Below are 22320 nucleotides of genomic sequence, written 5' to 3'. Positions count from 1 at the left end.
CCCCTCTATAACCCCCTCTCGCTCGCGCTCTCCCCAGGCTTTGTTTGGCGTCTCCCGCCCGCTCCGTCTGCACCCCCGGTGTGTCCCCGTCCCCATCCCCTAGGCGCGCAGGGGGACGCCGCCGGCCAGGAGGGACGGGACCGCGTCGAAGGCCGGACGTGTGGGAGCACACGGAGGCGCCCAGCCCCAGACAGCGAGAGTGCCCGCCGAAAAAGCCCGAACGCGACTCGGACTGCCAAAGACGCGGGTCCTTCCCACCGCCGAGGGCCCGGGCGCGTCCCCCCGCCCTTCCCGGCAGCCGCCCGCGCTCCCCCGGCGCCGCGGCGCGAACAAAGGCCGGCGGGCTCGCGGCGCTCCCCCTGGCGGCGGCTCCTCCCGCGGCCCGGCGCGGCCTTCCAGGGCTTTCTCTGCCGCCCCGAGGACGCCGCGGCGACCCCCGCCGCCCAGACGTGCGCCGGGCGCTGCGTTTTCGTTCGCCGCCCTCCCAGACGGTGCCCGTTCTGACGTACTTGTAATCCAGTCAGAAAAGAAGCCATTCACGAGCCCACATAGTTTCCTCAGTGAGACAAAGAAGTGAGTGATTCCCGTCACTTAGGGGATGGGAAGGGGTTCAGAGTTCGCGCTTCCGTCCCTGCGTTTGGGCGCTGCCGGCGGAGGGGTCACTTTGTCATTTATTTGCTGGAGCTGGAAGCGGGGGCTCAAAGGAAACCCTTGAAGATTTTTTTTTTTTTTTTCCTGGAAGGGTGTCAGAATCTACCGGATCGAGGCACGCATGCCACTTGTCAGAGCGGGCTGTGAGAGCCCGAGAAAGAGTCATGGGAAAAAAAAAAAAAAATCGAAACACCAAACAGAAAACCCCTCCCACCCGGTAACCCCTTTGAAAATGCTGACCGCTGTTACCAACGCCCCTGCGGAGGGTTCTCGTGGCTAGCGAAGGGATGGCCCCGGGGACGGTTCAGAAACTGTCCCGAGCAGCCTGTGGGGGTCAGTCTCTGGGGGTATCGGAGGTGCCCCCCCCCCCCCCCCCCAGTAACCACCGGTGGAGGAAGAGCAGAACCTCCCATCTGCGGGGTTCTGGCTTGTGAAAATGTCTCCACTTGTTTTTGCGGGGGGGGGGGGTGGTGAACTTGAAAGTGTGCAGCCCAGATGGGAGGTTTAAGATCCCGCTCGGCCTGACACAGCTGTGGTCTCCAAGTTGCCTTTGGACTGAGCCGGGCCACACCCACAGCTGCAGCCAAGCAGTGCTATTTGAACCCCCCCCAGGGCCAACTGCTGTGAAAAGAACAGTTTATTACACAAAATAAAACAAAATGCCAGCTCATCTTTACAGTTTCACGGTCTGCCTTGGGGAGAAGAAAAGGAGTTTTAGTTTTCACCCCTTGTGCACCAAGTCTTGGGGCCAATTCTGGGAAGATCTGGAAAGTTCGCCCGTGTGCTGTTGACTCACTGTCTGACCACGGGCCTGGCGTTTCACTCAACTGCTTCTCTTTTTTGGGAAACGAGGAGAATGACATTCGCCATTCACCTCGCCGTTCGCCATTTACCTCGCCGGGATGCTATAGAGTGCCCTGGCCAGGAGGCTAGATTCAGATGACAGGACTGATATATTCGAACCGTTTTTCTCCGTCATTTCGAGCAAAGATAGCTGAGATTGGGCCAATTTATTTGCCCCAGTACTAACTTTAGGAAGCCCATGCCACTGGACTCCTGTTTTTCTTTTCTTTTTTTTTTTTTTTTAATTTTTTTTTTCAACGTTTATTTATTTTTGGGACAGAGAGAGACAGAGCATGAACAGGGGAGGGGCAGAGAGAGAGGGAGACACAGAATTGGAAACAGGCTCCAGGCTCTGAGCCATCAGCCCAGAGCCCGACGCGGGGCTCGAACTCACAGACCGAGAGATCGTGACCTGGCTGAAGTCGGACGCTTAACCGACTGCGCCACCCAGGCGCCCCTGGACTCCTGTTTTTCAAGAGCAAGCTTTCAAAGAAACAGATGAACCTGCCTTTATAAAATTGAGATATTTGAAGCAAATATTAAAGTTTTTCTCCTCCAAATGCGACACAGATAAGAGACAGTGAAAGAATCTTGTCAAATGAAGCATCAGAACAATTGGACTAAAGATGAAAAGTTCTCTTCCCATAATATTTTGCTAAGTGGGCTAAATGTTATTTATTTAGTGTTAAGAGGAAAACAGCCCCCTTGTCCCTTTATTATCTCTCAGGCCTCCACTGTACTGAATTGGACTCTTTGAGCCTAGAAAAACTAGTTTGCACCCTACAATGGAGAATCCAGCCTGTGAGTGGGTATGAGAGCATTTCTATGGTACTCAAGAATCTGAGAGAAACATGAACTAAGTTGATCAACCAGATGTTTTGTCTACACAATACTAAGCATTAAGATGTTTCCCCTATACGTGGGTACTTGGTGTCATATAGATGAAACACTTGGATGGATAATTGAGTTTTTTTTTCTTTGTTCAGATATTTATGATATGCTGAAACAGCTGAAGAAGTGTTCAGTTCAAAGCTTCAGAGGGAGGAAACAGAAACAGGAGAAACAGGAGACAAGAGGTAAATAAAAGCAAGGACCAGGACCTCCCCTGGCTTCTGTGGGGTCACAGCCCTCTGGGTGCACAAGCAGCGGGCACTTTGTGTGAGGAAAAAGGCACTGCTTCCTGACAGCAACTCCATGCCAGAGCATGTGACTTTGCTCTCAGAGCATGGACTGGATTTCAGCTGCATTCTTCCCTCAGCTCTAGGCTTTTGTGCAGTGCACTAACCATGTAACTGTACTTTGTAGCCCTGCCAAGTCATCAAAAAGAGTAGGAAGGATGTTCAGTATTAAGGGACAAGTGGACATGAAGAAAGAGGGATAAGAGTTTTACTTTGCTCACAGGTTTTCCCAATGTGCACAATACAGAGGACACCCCTGCTAATGTCAGTTTTGGCCCAACCAGGAAAATATTTGCACCCCCCCCCCCCCGTTGTTGGTATGTGTGAATGTTTGTTTGTTTGTTTGTTTGTTTATTATTTTTAAGTTAAGGAAAGGCTTGCAATTAATTCCAGCCATGTATTTACTGCCTTTTCTATGTGGTACCGTGTCTGTCAAGTTTTCACTTCCCTGGAATTTTAACTCCCATCTCCCTCCCCACCCCACTCTCATGTCTGTAACACAAATGCCTTTTTAAATTTTTGCTAGTTTAATTAGCGCATGAATTCATTTTGATTGATGAATTGATGTGGCTTATTGGCATGAAGATTTTCCTTCCCTCCCAGCACTGTGTGTAATAGAAACGGCTTGTGTGGGGGGTGACACCTGCTTTGATGCCGCAGGCATTCTGTTTGATGCGGAAAGGCCAGCCATTCAGCTGTGATTCTCTAGTCTCTGGGGAGATATTTTTTCATAGCTGTTGGTGGAGTGGGGGGAAGGTTGGTGGTGAGTAGGAGGAGAGAGTGGTGTGGAAAGTGATGGCTGAGAAACAACATAGCTAAGAATTTAATGTTTATATTTTATTGGACTGATTTTGAAATAGTCATTGTTCACACCCTGGACCCAGGAGGAAAGGAGACCTTGACTTTCTGCCATCAGTAGTAAGGCATTGTGAATTAGCACGGCGAGTTGAAAATTTCCAAAGCCTCTTGCCAAAGAATTAAGCTGAAATTAGCACACAGTTGGTAACAATTTGATTTCTGGTCTCACTTTAATCAGTGAGGATTAATGGTTAAAATTTTTATTTCTAATCTCACTTTAGCCTGACTAACAAAAGCTGTCATTTTCATGAAAACTGCTAAATGAAGAGGGATTTATAAGCTCTCTGAGAGAATAAAAGCTAAAGTGCTAAGGCCCACTTTTCAGACCATAAAATTTTCAAATTCCCCCAATAGTCCCTCACATACTGCTAGAAGAGCTGGCTGCTGCTGGGCTCAGTGATGTTTATTGCTGGACAAAGGTGGTGGAAGAATTTGAGTGCATTCTTAATGGCTTCAGAACTCCAGATGAAATGCACTAATCTTCCTGGGGAAAATGAATATTACAGAGCAGAGTAGGAAGTAGGATTTGAATTGTAAAGATATATGTATACATATACATATACATATACATATACATATACATATACATATACATATGTATCTTTTTCCTTTTCCTTTTCTCACCTGAGTAACACCTTTCTGTGACCTCCCCTGCCACTTGGGTTCACAGCAAAGTTGTACAACTGGTGGAGTCTGTTCTCACTCTACCAAAATTTTCCCTGAGTCTCCTTTGAACAGTTTCTCATTGACTCCCATCCCCCTGGAGACCCGCGTTGTAGACCCTTGTTGAGACTTTACCCTGTTTTATCACCCCACTTTCCACGAAAACTGAGTGTTGTTACAAACGTTTATGCACTCATTTCTCACTTTTTCATTTTGAGGCTCTGCCCTCGCATCCCGTTTGTGACACTGTACCCACATAGTGCCTTGTATGCTGAAGGCGTGCTCAAGTCAGAGTTCGAGGTGCAATGCTGGGGTGCTGGGGAGAGGATTTTAGCATCACATGAGTAGTGGAGCAGATGATCTTCAAGAGTCCCTTCCACCCCCCAGTTTGATGATACTAAAGCCTTACCAGAAGGGGCAACTGGCTTCCTCACTCCTTTTCTCTAGTTTGATCAAAACCAAATATGAGCCTTTTCTCCAAGGTTTAATTATCTTCTGATAAATACAATCCTTAGTGACTGGGTTGCTCCCAATGATTATAATGTAGAACGAACAGCTCTTTAAACAATGGGCTGGGCAATAAGAATGAATTCTCCAACATGAAGCTCTAAGAACCATCAGCTCTCACAATTCTTTGTGGTTTTTTTCCCCCCAGCCATATGAATTCTAAAGTTCTCTTTTTATCAAAATGAGTCCAGTATCGGTTATTTTGGATGGCTTCCTCTACCTCTAATGAATTAACAAGCATCTGAGAATTTAAGTGGTGCCAGGAAACCTTGAAACACCACAGTCCTAGCTCACGGTGGCCTTAATCTTTCCAATGAGGCTTCTACTAAGTGGGATGCTGTCCAGCATTGTCAAGCAGTGCTGGATAGGGCGACCCACAGAGCTGCCTTCACAGTTTTCCCTCACCCACCTCAGGCCACACATGGTTCACCCTGCTAACTGTCAAGGTCATGGTCTTCACCACCTGTCCACTACGTGGTCTCCCTGTGGGAACACAGGTCTTAATCACTTGAGGAACTTGTCACATCCTCTGCCTCCCATCTTGCTTTGAGGGAACCCTTCTGTCCCCTGGATTGGGCCTCATCTACCTCCTCTAACTCTTGGGGTCCCTATCCATCTTGTACAATTGAACTCATCTCTATGAACCTTGGACAAGAAAAACCTCCCTGTTCTTTGTTAATTCTTGCAGCAGAGAAAAAGCCACAACTGTGTTAACTTGTAGAGGATGAGGATAAATTGGGTAGATTAGTGACACCCTTCATTTCTACTGAAATGAAATCTGTATCTATCTATCTACCATCTATCTCCATGTCTACATCTATATATTTAAGGTTGATTCAATATGGGACTGTAACTTCTTTGAAAAACACTATTCTAGTCCACCTTGTTCAATGGTACCATACATGTGTTGCCTGGGGTTTCATGTGATTGTATGCAGCGGAAACTTGACTACAGTAGCTTAATACCAAACGCGGGTTCACTTTTCTTATGCAATAAGAAGTCTCAGGATAGGCAGTCCAGGGCTGGTGCTATTGCTCCCATGTCCTCACTTCCCATGCTTAGTGAGCTCCTTTCATCCATATAATTTAAAGTTGGCTGCTTCCAGACAGGAAGAAGGGAGTCAAGCAAAACCTTTCTCTTCATGAAGCTTTGTCTTTTTATTTAGGAATAGGAGTCTTTCCTGGGGACCTTGCCTCTATCTGTGACCAGATCCATGAACCCTAGTTATATGGGAAGCTGAGTAGATATGTTAATTTCCCAGCCCTTCTGGTAGAGGGCAGAGGAAATCGAGGGAGGACGTAAGGGATGGAGTGGGTACTGAGTAAGTCATTCTGCAGTACCGGTCAAAATGCATGACTTGTCCTACATTATTTTAAAAAAGAAAGAAACATCACAATTTGTATCTGTGTGTGACTGTGACTACAAAGACACATGCCTACCCAAAGATTACAGTTGGTGTCATTTTTGAATTAAATGATGTCAGTGAAGATTGACAGCAGATGTTAGGTCATAGTCAAGGCACAGATAGTTGGGAGGGGGTCCTTCAAAGAAGATAGCTACAGTCAAAACCACTGTTTGCAAAGGTGGGAGAGAAATGAGAGCTCTAAGCTGCAGTGAGTCTTGTATATTGTCCTGGGCGTCATAGTGGGGGAGTGGAATGGGGAAGTGCCAGTGGGAGAAAGAAGGGAGAACATCCATCATAAAGGCCCCATGACCCTGGCTATATGCTGGAATCACTTGGGAAAACGTTTTTTAATTACGAACATTTTTTAAACTATTTACTCTTGAGAGAGAGAGAGAGAGAGGGAGAGCACAAGTGGGGAGGGTCAGAGAGAGGGAGACACAGAATTTGAAGCAGGCTCCAGGCTCTGAGCAGTCAGCACAGAGCCCCGACGTGGGGCTTGACTCACAAACTGCTAGATCATGACCTGAGCCGAAATCGGACGCTTACCCGACTGAACCACCCAGGTGGCCCAGGAAACTGTTGTTAAAAACTACTAACTCCTGGGACCCATCCCCAGAGATTCTGATTAAATTGGTCTAGGATGTGGTCTGGGGATTAGGATATTTCAAAGCTCCCCAGGTGAGATTCTGATACATAGCCAGGGTTGAAGCTCACCGTGCTATATAATTCTGAAACACAGTACCTGACCTGTCTTAGAATCATGCTTGCTCGGTCGGGCCTTGCCTGATGCCATAGCAAACAGTGAAGGATGAACCTGCCTGAAGGAACGCTGGTTGCCTATGCTGCTGGGATGCTGTTGGGCATCAGCCTGCATCCTCTTCATGAGATGCCACAAGAAAAATGCTCCCAGGTCTGTTTCAGGAAATGTGATTCTCCTGTACATTTGGTTTGTTTCTGTCTTGTTGACATGCTGAATCTTATAAATGACTCTGTTTCCCTCTTTATTTTGGCTCTGAGGAAGCTTGGGAGCAACTCTATATTACCATATGGTCTACATTCTTCTCTGCTGATATCACTCTTGGAGTTGATATTTTCTCATTTAAAATTTTTATTTAGGCTCCTTCAATTTTCAGAAATCATTTCCTATTTCTCTAAGCTCTCTTCAAACTTTGGTAGAGTGGGGGCAAAGGATTAAAAATAAATAAATAAATTTAAAAAAGCCTAATCCGTCACCATCATCCAAGCAAAACTTTTTTAACCCTTCTACCTGCAATTTTTCCAACGTTTGAATCTCTAAAATTTTACTTCTTTTCAAAGTTGTGCTTAAAATTTATTTTAATCTGGTTTCATCTGTATAAAACTGTTCTTAGTTGGAACTTGGGTGGTAGTATCCCAGAGAGTAATTTATTTCTGGGTCTTCACCCTCAACGAATGGCCTTAATTCTTTATGGGAGTACTTTGCTTTTGGAAATTAAAAATATTAAAATTTAGGGAATTGGACATTCTGTTTACACTAACAGAGCTACTCAGCAGATAGTGTAATAGGTGTTGTTAGAGAATGGCTGTATTTGTATTTTTGCCTCCCATAGTTTTTTTCCTGGGTTTATTTTTCCAGGAGTTGTTTTTAATGAAAAGGAAAGCAGGATATGAAAAGGATAATGAAAAGGATAGCAATCCACAGTGAGACAAAGAACCAGAAAGCAGTCCTTATTTCATTTCACAAAGACAGCACTTAAGCTTTGATTTTCACTGTTGTCCAATATCAGTTATTTGTTTACCAGACATGCTTTAGATAGCTACAGCCCATTTGCAAGTCACTTATTTTGTACATTATGGCCTAATGTCTGGCAAAGTGTTTCCAAGTTGCCTATTATCATAAAAGTTAAGAACTCTGACAGAGATATTAGGAATCATAATGATACAATATTTATGAGGCAAACTACCAGGTAATTTCTAGTGATGGAAAAATAGCTAGCAAGCATTTTCAAAATAAGTTTGCTATTAGTCAGCCATTGTTAACTCACGTATAGTTAGAAACAAATCAGATGTCCGGGATTAATTTCTAAGCCCTTGCTATGTATCTTTGGGGAGCACACTTAACCTTTCTGGATTTCAGAGCTCAAGGAGGACAGTTTAAATAACATGGGTATTTTAAGGTTCAACTAAGAAGACAGAGTATTGAACTCACTGTTTAGTATTCTGAATTAAAAAAGGATAATTAAGAACAGATGCCAGATTCCTCTGCTGTTGACTTAGATGCTAATATGAATATGGCCCTGAGGGGAGGTAGCCTTCCTTGAGCAGACCACAGGATCCCTTGCATCTCTTACTTCTTTTTAAAGGCATTGGCTAGTAAGAAAGGACAGATGTGGGCAGAAGGGAGGCATTCTATCTTTTTCCCTCCCCACTTTCCAACCTCTCAGCTACCACCATTTATATGTATTTTGGGGAGGAGGGCACTAGGGGTGGAAAATTTGGTTCCTGCACTTCCTCCCCCAATTTTTTTTAATCATAGAAGATTCTGGAAAGTAGAAAACTGTAATAGTAAACATTAGTTTTCAAAGTATGAAATCATGCTCTGAAAATTGTAGAAGTCTCCAAGGTATATAGCATGGACCATGGCCTTTGTGTAAATTAGATTCCTAGCTTTCAGGGCAGGGACTGTTTCTTGCAGAGTTTTGTCCACCCCTATCGTCATCTCTGGTAAGCCACAATATTTGTTCCAAGCACTGCAGCTTCCCGTTGCCTGAAAGTTCTGTCAAGAGGAAAAACAGTAATTGTTACACTGAAGTTATTGCATTTTTGTGACACTAGCAAAATGACTTGCCTTATAACCAAAGCTAAGAAGACAAAGAAACCCTTTAAATTCCAAAATCCTACCCAATTCCAAATAACATTTTTTTCAATTGCAGTGTGATGTCCTAGTAGTAATTTGGTAGCAAAATCTCTTTGAGATTTTTCCATTGCATTTTCCCCTACCATGTGCCAAGGGAATGTAGAGAGACTTCAACTCAAGTAAAATAAGTCCTCTGCTCAGGCTCCATCCTCTTGCCTCTTATCTTGCCCAGAGCTTCAGGTTTCTGGGTTTTCTATATTAAGGAGCCCAGGAGGTCAGAGTTTCCAGTGGTGAGGCTGCCTAGATGGATAAATGTGGATAGAACGCCCCTCTCCTCTTCCCCCTCCCTGCTAGGTTAATTCTGTCTTGGGGCACATGTTGCTTTGCTAGTCACCGAGACATGACTCAGCCCCTGGCCAACCCAAGCCTAGATTTGAACACATGGAACCAGAAGGGGGACAAGATGGCCACTTAGCTTCCCTGGCGTCATTAAGAAACACGTGGTATATATGGTGTGAGATTTGAAGTGTACTCTGGGAGAACTGCAGGGTGTGGGGTGGTTCCTAAAGAGAGGAAAATTACACCACCCTCTGAAACAGACAAATGATTTCTCTTGTGCAGATTATTTGCACAGGATGCTTCCTGGAAATCTCTGATGGCATGAGAGTAGCAACTGCTAATGGACACATCCTAAAACCCACGGTCTCTTTGGGTTTAGCTTTAATACCTTGGAGGTGTTTAGGTATAAAGAAGTGTCCTTTCTACGGCTGACAATGACCCCAACCACCAGTGTTGCTGGAGCATCTGAATCTATTTCCCAAGCACCATGGCATAGTAGTTATGAATTTGGCCTTGGAGCCAGATGCGGTAAAAATGTGAATCCTGGAACTGGGAGGTGGGGTCAAACTACACCAGAATGTGGAAGGAGCAGCTCCCCAAAGGAAAACTGAGGTTCCCAGAGAGGAAGGAGTAGCAGTTCTGGAATCGGTCAGTCTAGTTCTCTCATATTCTAGTGCTCTAAATTTGAACGTGTTATAGAGCCTCTGTACGGGTCAGCCACAACATAGGGTTAGTAATATCTTTTGGAGTGTGTTCTTGAAAGTACTCAATGAGATCAAATTGTCAAAATGTATATAAAGTACTTGGGACATAGCAGGCTCTCAAAAAAGGGCAATAGAAAAAAAATAGATCTAGCCTATCTTTCTCTCTCTCTTCATATTAGACATTTTCTAAGGTTCTTTGGACTTAGTTCCCCCTTTCCATTTCTTTGAGCCACTGAGGTTTCCTAAACTCAACATAAAGAGCCCCTTCCAGTTATAGCTTCGAATCTGGCCAAGGAATGAAACAATTTTTTGTATGTGTTTATTGTTGTGGTTATGATTATTATTAATTTGCCATCAAAAGAAAGTGCATCCTTAATGAGTCAGTCCGCATCTGACTGCATCTCCGCATTTCCAAATCAAAGCCCTGAAATGTACAACTCAGCTTGCTGGGGAAGCCTTTAGAGTTTTGTTCGTGTAACTCATGCAAAAAAATGTTCTCCACGATCTGCCTCCCTAATAATTCTTGAGGGTTGAACTTATACTCCGATAGTTACATCTGGTTCTATAGTTAACAAATAGGTCAGAAGGAAAGGGAGGAGTGAAAAAACCATCCAGGCCCCCGTCCCTCGTTTTTTTCTCAGTGTGAAGTCATTTGCTTTTCTTTCTAACCCGTACCAAGTCCTCAGAAGTTGAGCCAGGCAGATGGTGAGGTTATAGCTTGGGCAAAATGTGTTCTAATGTTATCAGCTTTAAAGGAGCACATGGAGCAGAGAGGAAAGATGGTTTGTGGTATTTTTGTTTATTAAATTTGATGGTTGGATTATGACATTTATATTTATTAAATGTACAGAATCTCATCCATCACTGTTGACAGTCAGAACATGTCCTCTGCGGTTGGCATAGCTGTCTTTTCCTGCAAAGAGATCTAACATTTATTCTTATTTGGGAGACTCAGAAGAGGTGGAGAAGAAAGGAGATCCGCCCTTCAGTGCCACCACCCTGGGGAGATGGGAGTATGAGATAAGTGTTATTGTGTTTGATTCTGTCATGTTAAGACGCATTTTCCTTGTTTGGGTTGTGAGCCGGTTTTGATGGTGCTGTGGAGAAAACCTTTGGCAGCATGGGAGCAGCAGAGCCAGGGAGCCCAGTGCAGGAGAAATACATAGAAAGAGGGCTCTCAGCTTTGCCCCATTAAAATCCTGGCATCGGCAACAGTTGAAGAAAATGTCGCAATGGCTTTGTCTGGTGGCTAGAGCACTTTAGCAGCCAGGCATCTTCATTCCACTCTGGATTTTATTACCTACCAGATGTGGGCTTCTTGGATATTTTATTAGAGCACCAGGTGAGCTGATGAAAGGACAGCACTCCAACTGCCTTCCAAATGACTCCCGGTTCGCTTGAGTTTTGTTTACACGTAAGAGGAGACAGGAGCTGGCAAGGCTTAGAAACAAGAAGGCACTGTCACCCACACAGTTTCTCAGTAGGTCTTGAGGTGAAGGAGATGGTGTGCTGGCTTAAGGTTTACGGATCTTTTCCAGAGTATAACTTAAAGATATTTTTACAGCCAATGTGCAAATGAATGAGACACATGGGTTCAATCTCTTTAGCCACATATGAGTTCACAAATAAAAGGTTCATTTAGGTTTGAGCAATCCCAGTACATTTGGAAACCAGTTAACTCAACATGTTGACTGCACAGCCTGGAAATCATGAATTATAAGTATCTAAGATACTAACCTGGTGAAGAGATTAAGTCCTTTTCCTTTCTCCCTTCCCACCTCCCTGCCTCCCTTTTAGGAGTTCTAACTCTAATCAATAGTGTCCTAGTTGACATTTTCTAAAGCAGGCCCATGTGCAGTTGCTGTGTCTAAGAAAGATTTCAAGCAGTAGCAAGCACTTATGTAGGCTTCACACAGATTTTGACCGTCAGGTATTTCCCTTCTCTTCAGTTGATTTAGGACCTGGGAAATGGTTTATAAGAGTACCATATACTAATCTCATTCTTTTTTAAACCAGGAAAGTAACTGTTCATAAGTATTATAAGTCATTCGTAGAACATCTTTTGGGTACAGCTCTCGTCTATGCATTAAACAAAGGTAAATGGCAGTTTATCTCTAGAGAGTTTAAACAAAACATACCAAAAGCCAGACCTCTACGAAGAAACATAATTTCCTGTTAGATAGTGTGTATGTGGGTGTGCACACGCGCGTGCATGCGCATGCACACATCTGATTACATAAACAGACTGTAAACATTTCCAGGGGTGGGAGAGAGTGCAGGTCCTGGGTGTTAACAAGGCAAAGGTCATGAGTGCACTCCCCACATGGACCACTTGGCTCTGCTCCATCCCACTGCTACAGAGGGCCCCTCGGAGCGGGAGCTGCAATCCCTCTGACTATTCTGCAGTTCACGTGAGTGAAGCCAGAGTCCATTTATGGAGGGGGGTGGATACCCTAAGTCTTTTCTGTCTCTTTCTTGAATGAAAGCAATACTGTGCAAGATACGATTTTAATTGCACGTACAGTATAATTCTAATCTGCTACTTGAACCAATGGAGTGAATATTTGTGAGCACATACTATTGCAACCTGTATATGCATATATATTTTTTTCTCATTTGATTCTCACAACAAGTCTCTGAAGTAGGGGTTTAGCATCACCACTTAACTGCTAAAAGATCTTAAAGATCAGGTATGTAGTAGGTTGCTCAATAAATATGTGTCGAATGAATAGATGAATGAAACTCATATTAAAAATCTTGCTTTTGCTCGTAGCCGTAGAGTAGGCAAGAGGCAATGGTAGGATTGCAGCGTAGTTCCTGTGGCTCCAAAGCTTGCTCTCATCTTGGCAGTGCACAGGAGAGATAGTGCTATTAGGTTACCGCACTGCCCAGGAAACAGAAGCACATCTGAGAAGATGTCTCCATCTCCCCACCTGAGTGTTGTGTTGAAGACGTAGCCATAGCTGTGGATCTCCCGGCAATTCCTTCTTCAACTGGAACCCTGGCTATGGAATAACAATCAAGAGAGTACTGTGCTGGGAGCTGGTCTTCTTCTTGGAAAGACTTGCAGCAATGCCAGGTGAGGGGAAGGAGGTACTGAGGGCGTGGCGGCAGAGGTAAGTGTTGTGGACCCAGGAGCAATCCTGAAATCTTTGATCTGTGTTTGGCTCTGCTAGGGACTAGACTTCTGACAAGCAGATTTCAGGGTTCTGTAGGTTGAAACACAGCGATTCCACACTTGGGAGGGAACTGCTATTTTATTGCCCCAATTAACTGCTTTATTTGTTTATAAATTCTTCCCTTTTCTGTTTTATGATGCAGTTGTGGTGTGTTTAATGGAACTGCAAGATTAAGACTGGCAAGATGACTGCATGTTATGTTTCCAAAGCTAATAAATGGTTTGAATCCAGAATGTTTGTGGCCCTTTCCAAAAATATTTGGTTTCTCTAAAAAGCAACAGCTGTTGGGGAATGGATGGAAGTTTTTACTGTAGTGTGTATAGCATTTTATTTAATGCTTTTATTCCTGTGGGGAATTTGACTGCCTGATAGCAGATGAAACAACAGGGACTTAGCAAAATATAAAAATTCATGATGTTAAAAATCAGCAAGTTGGATGTTAAATTTAAGAGTCACACAAGAAAACTAAGGATCTCTTTCTAAAAATACTTCTTGCTGAGTGGAAATTTTTGCTTCTGTGAGAATAAGTATACATTTAAAAAATTCATTTTCCACTAATATTTCTATCGTATTTTGTAGTTTACAAAGCACATATATATTTAAAATTTAGTTTTACTACAATTCTACTAAGCCGCTTAAGGATAATGATTTTCCTTTTTATAAATGATACAGGTAAGGCCTGGAAGGAAGAAGAAACTTGCCTAAAGTCAGGCAATTCACCAGCAGTATAACCAGGGTTAGATAGAATTTTGCAATGACTTGTTCAGGAATCTTTGTCATATTATTGCCTAATTATCAAGTAGTACCATTATAAAGTGAATGATATTTGGACAATGTCATCTGGCCAAGATATCATTGCCCCTCCAGATCTTGTGGCCACAGCTACAAACCCATCACTCTCCCTGCTCCCTTATCCCAGTGGTGGAAACATCAAATGGTAAAGTGTGATCTTGTGCTCAAGTCTGGCAACCAGAGGTGGGGCCAAAAGAGCTCTCTTATGCCTGAGCTGCCCATGGGATTCAGGCACTATGTCCCACTAATACAACACATAGGGAATGGTTCGTCCCACACAAGAGAGAAAGTTAGATGCTGGATAGAGCAAAATGGAGTGATAGTGCACCTGCCCGATAAGGCAAGTACATACCAAATTGAACGAGGCAGACCAAAGTGATGAAAGACGTTTTTTGCTCTCTCCCCCTCTTCTTTCTTCCTTTCTTTTATTCTCCCCCAATTATCAACCAAAAGGATTATGAGAGAAAACTACAGGAAAGAGTTTTCCAATTTTTGTGACCCAAAGAATCACTGGGGAGCTTAGTGAACATGCAAACCCCAAGGCCACAGCCCTGAGATTTTGATTTCATAAATGTTTTTAACACTTGTCAAAAGCAGAGGTGGTTCCCTAAACTAAAATAGCTTGGATATTCTACAATGTCCATCCCATTGCTTTTTTTTTTCCTTTCCAAGGTTTTGTTTAAATTCAAGTTAGTTAACATATAGTGTAATAATGGTTTCAGGAGTAGAATTTAGTGATACATCACTTACATATAACAGTGCTCATCCCAACAAATGCTCTCCTTAATGCTTGTCACCCATTTAGCACTACCCCACCTCTCCTCCAGCAACCCTCAGTTTGTTCTCTGTATTTAAGAGTCTCTTATGGTTTGTCTCCCTATCTTGTTTTTATCTTATTTTATTTTTCGTTTCCTTCTCCTATGTGCATCTGTTTTGTTTCTTAAATTCCACATATGAGTGAAATCATATGGTATTGCTTTTTTAAAGACAAACACAACAAGCTGGTGTCCTAAAGGCAATCACTCCTGACTTGGGCAAGCTGCTAAAATTGTAAGTCTGGAGTGGGGTTCAGCAATCTGAGTTTTTAACGTGATCCGAGGTGATTATGACCCAGGTGGTCTACAGACTTCATTTTGAGAACCCCAACCTAATGAGTCAGAAGGTTCACATAAGGCAACTCTGCTTAATTGATAGCCAGACAAATAATTCAGCTCAGCTTTGACCCCTATTTCTGTGCTCTATTAAATGGGCTTAATCTCACCCCAGACTGGCAGGCTTTGCCTTCCCTTGTTGCTTCCTAGCTTCTGTAGGGAAGTAACCCCAGGCATCAACACCATCAGCTGCTGTGGCCCCCTGCCTTGGCCGCCAGTGGCATCGGTGACTCAGCAGTGAGTCAGCTCAGGGGAATTGACAGATTCACTGTGCTCCAGTGGAGAGAACTGGACCCAAAGGAAAGAAGTTTAGTGCTTTGAGTTTTATGTGTGAAACCTGCCACTCTGCCATGTGAGGGGTTGAAGGATTGGTGAGAATAAACAAAGAAGAGTAAGATAATGTAATTCTATCTTTCGTTACTTTATGATTTATGTAGAGTTCTCTGTCCTTCAGAGAGTTTCTAGAAAATGATGGATGTACAGTGAAAGGTCCTGGGCAAAAAAAAAAAATTAGATGAAGAGCAGAAGAGGAATGGATGAAACCATAAGAGACAAGAAAGCATGCTTGGGTTTTCACAACATGGTGTGTCCTCTTGTGAGATTCACTGTGGCAGCTCGGGGTCATGGTAATGCCCCCCAGCTCCCAAAAGAGGGAAATTATAATATCAGATAATGATAGATTGTCAAATGTACAGTGGGTCCCCTGAGTTGATTATGAAGTGTGAGTCCAGAACTGTTTGTTTTATAAATTTAAAATCCTGCAAAATTGTTATTATCATGGAAAATAAGCACCAACAGCTACCATATACAGGTAACCTGTGATACCACCCTCTGCTCCCAATTCTCTTGATTCATATTGTGCCTTCCAATGTTGTTTCTCTAAAAATTGTTCTAGTTCTTCTGGCATGAGATGGAAAGCAGAGGGCCAGGGGTCCAGGCCCTGTGCCCATCTCCTGGGCTTGACTGGCAACTTGCAGTGTGACCTTGAAAGACTCACTCAACATTTTTGGTTTCAGTTTCCTCATCTGTAAAAAGAAGTGGTTGAACTAGTAATTTCCATACCCCTTCTACATCTAACATTCTGGATTCCCTTAATATATTCAGGATACTTTCAAAAGAACTTGCTACCCTTTACACGAAAGACAGAATAAAAGGCCACTATTTAGAGCAAATGAGATCTTTATTAGACATGAGGACAATTCTTCTAACAGTAAATGGGCTAATGGGTTTGCTCTCTGTATTAATTTGCTAGAGCTGTATAACAAAGTACCATAGACTGTGCAGACTGTATGGTTTAAAGAACAGAAATTTATTTTTTCATAATTCTGGAGCCTAAAAGTGTTAGTGGGGTGGTCCTTTCTGGTGCCTCTCTCCTTGGCTTGTAGATGGCTCTCTTCTTACTGTATCTTCACCTGGTCTTCCATCTCCGTGTATCTATTCTAATCTCACTTTCTTATAAGGATACTAGTTAGATTGGATTGGGGCCCACCCCAATGACCTCATTTTATCTTAATTGCCTTTTTTAAAGATCTCATCTTCAAATACAGTCACATTCTAGATGCTGGGGCTGGGACTTTAGCATATGAATTTAGGGGAGCAAAATTAAGCCCATAATGGTTTCCAAACTGTGGGATCTTAAGGAGTATGGAGAACATTGCCTTCCTTGGCTGGCTTGGGTAAAGCCCTAGATTAGATGAACAAAGAGGAGGATTCGATGAACTCTTAAAGGTTTTTCCAATTCTAGGAATTTGTGATATTGTATAAAGTTCCTCAAAATCAACACCTCCTTACCAGGAGCATGAATTAAAAAGGGGGCACAAAGAGCAAGGCTGCAGGAAAATAAAATAAAACAGTGAATGATTTGTACTTCAGGGAAAGCAAAGATGGAAAAGAACTTTGAAGCATTTTCATTTGAGGCAGTTTCATTACATCATGAGGGCAGAGGTGCTTTATCACACAGCCATTATTGTTTGATCTGTACCTGTAGGTGAACTTTTAGAGAGAATAAGAGTCTATTTCTCATAAATCCCACTTGAAGCAAACACAAAAGCAGGATCCTGCTGAGGACAAAGGAAAAATTCATGATGCAATTGCGTGTATCCTCATGGGTACCTTTTATGGCTGAGAAGGGGGAAGAAGAATTCCTTTCCAACATCACTATGAAGGAATACTTACAGATTACTCTTTCTGATTATTTGGACAGTAAAAGCAAGTAATGAGTCTCACACCACAGATCTCTGGCTTTTATTGCTCCAGTAATCCATTTGTTTCCTTAGGTATGTTTTCAGCAGCACAGAGTACTGGAAAGAGAATAAATGCTTACTATGTTCTGGTGTTCAGGACTGCATCCAGGTCATTCCTCCCTATGGCTTCTTATGGCCAACAGTCCACCGATGATCAGCACCTTTGTTTTCCCATTGGGTGAAGATGTACATGGTATTCACAGTGAATTTCTCATTAGACTTTCGAGGTCAACTATCCTCATCTGCAGAAAATTATACATCTTCCTCAAGGAACTCTAACTACTCCCCAGTGAAAATGTATTTCTTTAATAAAAAAAATAGCCCGCTGTATCCAGCTTTAAACACACACACACACACACACACACACACACACACACACACACAGAGTTTGGATGATTATCTTTGACATTTGCTTGTTTGAATATCATTAACTTTTCTGTAAACCATTTTTTAACCATACTTTCAGCTCACTCTAGTAAGGAGCCATGGGCTCTATATCAGTTTTCTATCACTGCTATAACAAATGGCCACAAATCTAGTAGCTTAAACAACCCAGATTTATTCCCTTACAATTTTATAGGTCAAAGGTCCAAATCAGGTCTCACTGGGCTTAAATGAAAGTGATGGTAGGGTTAGGGGAGAATCCTTGCCTTTTCCAGCTTCTAGTGGCTACCCACAATTCTTGGCTTATACCCTCTTTCTCCTTCTTTGAAGACAGAAAGGCTATATCTTTCTAACTCCTCTTCCATAATCACATCTGCCTCTGACTCTCTGATTTCCTCTTTTAATTTTCAGGGGACTGGGCCCACCTGGATAACCCAGGATACTTTCCCTATCTCAAGATCCTTAACCTTAATCATATCTGCAAAGTCCCTTGTGCCATGTGAGGTTACATAGTCACAGGTTCTGGAGTTTAGGATGTGGCTATCCTTGGAGGGCCATTATTCTGCTTACCACAGCCTCTGACCATTTTAGCTGTGCATTTCGACTTCTTCATTTGGAAAATCATGGTAAGGGATGCAATTTCAAGGCAGATTCTTCTTCTTGAACGACTCATTTTCCCTCTTCTATTTGCTCAAGGTGCAGTGATGTTTCAAATGATGGAAGGAGAGGGAGAGGGGTTTACACTTAGAGCCCCACCAGATAGGGTGTGGAGTCTGTCAGAGATCTTTTCCTGCCCATGCAAACATGCAAGCCAGTGGAAATCTTGATGTCACTTTAGTCATGACCTCTGAGGTGAACCAAATATATATGTGTTTATATATGTACATTTTATGTATTTAGGCAAAGCCTTGCCTGAGTCTCCTTGGCCCCCTGAAACTGGTCAGGTGTCTCTTGGGTCTCATATCACCCAGTCAGTACACCTCCATTAGAGTACTCATCCCACTCTATTGTATTTGCCTGTTTTCTCATCTGTTGAGCTGAGCAACTGGAGGGCAAGAACTCTTGAACTCCCTGTGCCTGGCACAAGGCCTGGCACATGAGAAGTTTAATAAGCATTTGTTGAATTCATGAAAACTCTAGAAAAAAGTTCCTACTCAAAGTTTTTCAAGCCCGGCCTCTGAAGTAAGTGGGTGGCCTGGCAGACATATTAGAGATAGAGTAGAAATCTGAAGACAATTTGTTTTCCTAGAGTTTTAATATTGGATTAATTAAATTATAAAAATTCAGAATTGTTGCTGCTGCTGTGGTTGTTGTGAAACAATTAGGCAGACAAATTATATATATTCAACAATTAAATTTTCAACACAATATTAAAACTTACCAATGGTAAACCAGGGATGCAACATAGTGTTCAGGAAAGCACTGTAATCTAGGACTTAGAATACTTGAGTTCTGGTTAAATAAGTAGCTGTGTGATTTGGAGTAAGTCATTTGCTATCTCTGAGATCCTGTCCTTATCACTAAATGATTCTGTTTGACACTTAAGAGATACTGTCCTTATTGCTAAATGATTCTGTTTGACACTTAAGTGATGGCCAGGTGCTGAAATGCTGTCAGGGTCTCTTTTTTCTAATGTGATATGACTCAGTCTTTCCTAAAGTGTGGAATATGGAATGAGGACCACGAGGGGGGTGTAACATGATTTTATAGGTGCATGAATGAATATTTTAATTTTAACAACTGTTAATTGAATTCATTGAGCTGAATAAATGTACGAATTTATTGAGCTGAACACCATAACATACAATTAGGAAATAGCATTGTTTTTATTCCCTTACTATCTTGCTGCTTGCTCTGTCAGATCTTTCTTGTGCTGCTGGATGATATTCTAGACTAATTTCATATATTTTTTTAAGTAGGCTTCATGCCCAGCATGGGCCCGAGCAGGACTTGAACTCACAACCCTGAGATCAAGACCTGAGCTGAGATCAAGAGTTGGATGCTTAACTGACTGAGCCAACCAGGCACCCCTTATAACTTTTTAAATTCCTTTCAGATTAGTTTTTTCATTAAGAAAACAGTCTCATGCTCACGTCTTAAAAATTCCAGTCACACAAAAATACAAATTTCAGTCTCTCATCCAATTCAGAGTTTTTATGCTCCACCATCTGACCCTTGATCCTGAAGACTATTAGTAGGAAAAAGGAGTGATGTTTTATTTTGCTCACTTTGACTCTCAGATTCCAATTCACAACATTGCTCTGGCTCCCAGAGTCAAGGCTAGAAGGAGGAGGAGCATTAGAGGAAAATAGAAAAACTGGCTTGTTTGGAGCTATTGTAAGCTTGTGATCAGTGCCTTCCTAATGACAGGCCCAAGCTGGCCCCCACTGGGCATATTTTTGGAGATGTTTCCACCACCCTGATAAGACCATTCCTTGATGAGCTGATGGACTCTTTCTCCAACTTTGTCTGACACTCCTTTGGCTTCTGTCTTTTGGCAGTGTATCCCAATTAGCCTTTTTCCACTGGGGTTCTCTCACCTCAGCAGGTAGATCTTGGGCAGCAACCTTTCAAGAGAGCTCTAACTCCTGTACTTAGTGGCACAACAAACATGTGACGCATAGGCATTCACATATCTTGCTCTGTCTGTCATTGATAGAAGTGCAGTTTGCTCTGCTTGGCCCTCTCTCCTTGTACTGATGTTTGGGGCAGCACCAGCTAATCTCTTGCTTTCTGAATTCTTCAGTTTCTCCAAGTTCCAGGGAACACAATTTGGGGTTCTCCCAAGAATTTGCTAATGCTTTGGAGCTGCCCAAAGCTTGCATCCAGCTAGGGGTAAGAGGCCAGCCTGTATGTGTGACAAGTATCATCAGTCTCTATGAGTAGTTTTCTTGAAGCTCTGTTTCTTTGCTTAAAGTGGAGGGAAAGGAGCCTTGAGGAAAGAATCAAGATTCCATAACACTGTCTACTCTAATGGGGTATCTCCTCTTGATGAATCTTCAACCTTCTTTTGATAGTCTTAAAAAACCAGGTTGGCCACCTATTGACACCCTGCTTTAGATTGCTGGGGTCATTCTCATCAGTTTTTTAAAGCTTTGAAGCTTTAACCAAAATTCTGAGGTCCCAGAAGATGTCCCCTTTTGTCATGTCTCTATTAAAAGTATATATAACTTATCAAACCTGTGATGTTGTAGACATTATTGTTGAGGATTAGAATAGTTACAAAAAATAAGAATCTTTAAGAAAAATTAAATAATTAATAGCATAAGTGGCTCACAGATATGGCAAAATCCATCATGGTTATATTCTTAAGCCATCATGTTAAGCAGGAGAAAGGCTGAGGCAGCACATTCTCTCTCTTTCCAGCCCAACGGTGACAAAAACAATGCTTATTCAGTGTTAAGACCAAATTTTTACTCCATTGGAGCTAATCTATGATGGAACATTTCCTTTATCAAATTCATAGTCAGTCCCTCGAAGGTTCTGAGTAAAAGGGAGAAGATGCTAATTTCTAAGAGAGCAATTTGTTTACTCTGTCAGAGTCAGAAATTATTGTAAAGTACAAAATAAGTGCTAAATAAAGCCCTCTATAAATAATTGAACTACAAAAGAAAATAATTGAATTTTTAAAAGTTTGATTTAAATGGTCTTTTTTCTTGATTACTTAAGATAGTATAAAGCGACATATTAAAAATATCAAGGAAAGATTTAAAAACCTAGATTTCCATGAAAAAGAGGCTTTGTAGGTGAAAGAGCACTGAATTTGGAATAAAAAAATTCCAACACTGCAATCTACCTACAGATAGTATGATCTTGAGAAGTCCCTTGACCTCCCTGAGCCATGTCTTTATGGAATCAGACCTCAACTCTACTGAGAATGTGCAAGGATCAAGTAAGATAATGTATGTGAAACAGAGAACAATCTAGAGTCCGGTAAAGTGCTTCGTCAGTCAGTAGATGCTAGATATTAATTAAATTTTTTTCATTTAAGTGTAACATACATACAATAAAATGTACCAGTTTTAAGGTACAGTTGATGTGTTTTGATGTTTTGACAAATATATATCCTCATATGTCTGACACCACAATGATGTTATAGAACATTTCCATCACTCCCCAAATTCTGTTGTGCCATGTTAACGTCACTTCCCTCCCATTAAATCCTTGCTTTACTCTTTTATACAATTTTATATAAGTGGAGTCATGCAGTATGTAGTCTTTTGTGTCTGGATTCTTTCACTTGGCGTAATGCTTTTCATATTCATTCATAATGTTGCACATATCAGTGGTTCCTTTTTGTTACTGAGTAGTATTCCATTATGTGGATACATAACACTTTATCAGTGGACCAGTTGGTAATCATTTGGCTTATTTCCAGTTTCTGGCTATTATGAAGAAAGTTACAATAGTCATTTAATTACAAGTCTTTGTATGGGTATATTTTCATTTTTGTTGGGTAAATACCTAAAAAGTAGGATTGCTGGGTTGTATAATAAGTCTGTGTTTAATCTAAGAAACGGCTACACTGCTCTGTAAAGTGGCTGCACCATTTTCCATTTCCACTATCCATGTATGAAATTTCTAGTT

General features: G+C 42.2%; 1 long non-coding RNA gene across 1 annotated transcript in view; it reads left to right on the top strand.

The window, feature by feature from the left end:
• Positions 1 to 335: 335 nt before the first annotated feature.
• The window catches only part of LOC125173761 (uncharacterized), a 93230-nt gene continuing 71245 nt past the window's right edge, over positions 336 to 22320 (top strand). Inside the window, exons 1-2 of the long non-coding RNA XR_007155145.1 lie at positions 336 to 573; positions 2481 to 2570. This is a non-coding gene — a long non-coding RNA (uncharacterized LOC125173761). The remainder of the gene's footprint in view (positions 574 to 2480; positions 2571 to 22320) is intronic.

The sequence above is a fragment of the Prionailurus viverrinus genome, chromosome C1 (assembly GCF_022837055.1).
Source record: "Prionailurus viverrinus isolate Anna chromosome C1, UM_Priviv_1.0, whole genome shotgun sequence".
In the NCBI taxonomy this organism is placed as follows: domain Eukaryota; kingdom Metazoa; phylum Chordata; class Mammalia; order Carnivora; family Felidae; genus Prionailurus; species Prionailurus viverrinus.
This window is presented reverse-complemented; position numbering and strand designations above follow the sequence as displayed.